Below are 2,952 nucleotides of genomic sequence, written 5' to 3'. Positions count from 1 at the left end.
ACTATGTTCATAGTGACCTTGTTTGTGATAGCCAGAAACTGGAAACAACCCAGATGTCCCACAACAGAAGAATAGATACTGAGATGTGGTTTATTTACACAATGGAATATATTCAGCTACTAAGAATGAGGACATCATGAGTTTTCCAGGCAAATGGATGGAACTGGAAAATATCATCCTGTGTGAGGTAACTCAGGCCCGAAAGGCTATTCATAGTATATACTCACTAATAAGTAGATATGAGCCAAAAAATACAGAATACTCAGGAGACAGTCCACAGAATTGAAGAAGGTTGACCAGCTGAAGGGCCCAAGTGAGGATGCTTTAATTCCACAATGGAGGGAGAAGAAAGCAATCACAGGGGACAGAGTGAGTGAGGGACTTGGAAGGAAGATGAGAGATGGAAGGCAAAAGGGGGACATGACAGGTATTGTGGGTCAGGATTGAAGCCCTGAGGGCAAGCAGAATTGATGGAAACAGGCAGCCTTGGGAGGTTGGAAGTGGGGGACCTTCTAGAATGTACCAGAGACCTGGGAAATGAGAGACTCCCAGGACTCAAAGGAAGGGACTTTAGACCAAATGCCTGACAGTGGAGAGTGATTACTTGTAGAGTCTACCTCCAGCATAAAGACAGGCCTGGTGAGGGTGGTAAGGTGGGGACATCCCATTGGAGACAGGGGGTGGGGGAGATGAATGGTATAAACAAACTGTCGGAGGGTGGACTAGGAGGGGGATAATGACTGGGCTGTAAGAAATGACTCAAGATACTTTTATAAAAAGAATATAGAGGAGAAGATAAAATAATTCTGAGTTGTGACACCAAAATCCACCCCAAAGTGTATTTTCCTTAACTTTTGTGGACTGTGTCCTCTCTTGAGGAATTTCTGCATCAGACACATCATTGGCAGACTGACTGGCTTTGGGGATATGCAAAGTGCAGTATCTAGCAACAGGGAGCTGTTGAAAAAAGTGTGGGATTATACTGGAATGCCAGATGTCCAGAGGTATCCCGAAAGGATCCAGGAAGTGCAGGTCATTCCTCTCCAACAATGTTGCTCCAACAGAGTGAAGATTGCATATGGCTTCTGGAGGAAGCCTTTAAGACTGTCCAATTCCTCAGAGAACCCTGCCCTCTAGCATGTGAGCAGGAACATGATCAAAGCCCAATCTTAAAAGATGTAGAAATGGGTGAGATGAGATAATGACCAAGTCTTCCTCCCCCACCGCAGAACTGCAGGCCAGGTGTTAAACTGCTATGGAAATCATAAAAGAAAGGTTAATAGGAAAAACAGACAGCCAGTCGATAAAAACCTGAAGCCAGAGAAATGTTGGGCCAAGAATCAATCGCTCTGATGAAGCTATTAAGAGGGGTTTTTGTTGTTTGAAATCACTTATTGAAGAAACAGACTTTCAGAGTAAAATTCAGTGAGCCTAGTAGGTATGCATGATTTTTGAATAACTGTTTCCGGTGGAAGTAGCAATTAGTGGTAACACCTACCACACAGCCCTACCGTACCAACCTTATGGCGATCTACCAGCACTGGAAGACTTCACTTTACACTGCTCCATCCTGCCCTTACCTTCCTCTTTGCTTCTTTATATTGTGCTCTTTCTATCAGTGACCCAGATAACTAATGACAAATGAACACAGTCCCACATCAGCAAACACAGTTCTTTCTTCTTTCACTTCTGGCTTGGGCTGACGCTGGCTTTTTCGACAAAGTCGTCTTACTGTATGTGTGTTATTCAGTACCAAGCCCCCAGTGGCCCTCCCTATACAGGCACAACTGTATCTTTTTTCTTTTTTCTTTTTTTTTTTTTATTAACTTGAGTATTTCTTATATACATTTTGAGTGTTATTCCCTTTCCCGGTTTCCGGGCAAACATCCCCCTCCCCCCTCCCCTTCCTTATGGGTGTTCCCTTCCCCCCACCCCCATTGCCGCCCTCCTCCCAACAATCACGTTCACTGGGGGTTCAGTCTTAGCAGGACCCAGGGCTTCCCCTTCCACTGGTGCTCTCACTAGGATATTCATTGCTACCTATGAGGTCAGAGTCCAGGGTCAGTCCATGTATAGTCTTTAGGTAGTGGCTTAGTCCCTGGAAGCTCCGGTTGCTTGGCATTGTTGTACATATGGGGTCTCGAGCCCCTTCAAGCTCTTCCCACAACTGTATCTTTAATCAGCTCTGATGGAAATGATGTGTGAGCCTTCTCCCGTAGTGCAACTCAAAAGTCAAGGAGGGGACAGGCTGCTATGAATGTTTCAGATTGCTGACCCAGAAATTAAGCTTATTCCCTTCTTTATCAATGTCATTTGAAATGAATGTCATAATACTTCTGAAACAGAATTATGACAAGTAGAATAGGAAACAACGGTTTATTTTACAACCTGGTAGGGACATAGTTAAAGGGAAACACATTATTTAGACCCTTGCCAAAATTTTCCTAATGATAATGTGTTTAAAAACTAATGGACTACATAACTTCTTTGCTGGTAAGTAACAAGCATCATCTATAATTTTGTAACTCTTTAATAATCTTTGCAAGTTTTCTGCTCAAATGTTGACCTATTTCATTCACATTCAAATATATTTATTATTTTTCTTTCTTTCCTATGTGTGTGCACAGTTCATAGACTATGTAGAGGTCAAAGGACAACTCATTGGCCTCAGCTCTCTCCATTCTCTATGTGGGTCCCAGGGATTGAACTCAGCTTTATCGGACTCTGTGGCAAGTGCCTTCACTGTGGACCCGTCTCACAAGCCACAGTTCAACACTTCCACCCTCTTGGTGTAATGTGATAACAGGGTTATAGTCTCTGGTGAACTTGAGGAATGTTCAAAGGCATCCTCTGTTCCCTCAGAAAAAGCTGCATTATTTCCTTATCCAAATTCTACTCCCAGTGAAATCATTCTCATGATAGTGTCTGAGAGTAAATCCTTTTTTGCAGCTC

Source organism: Rattus norvegicus, chromosome 17 (assembly GCF_036323735.1).
Source record: "Rattus norvegicus strain BN/NHsdMcwi chromosome 17, GRCr8, whole genome shotgun sequence".
Lineage (NCBI taxonomy): Eukaryota > Metazoa > Chordata > Mammalia > Rodentia > Muridae > Rattus > Rattus norvegicus.
The sequence above is the reverse complement of the archived record's forward strand: the minus strand, read 5'-3'. Positions refer to the sequence as shown.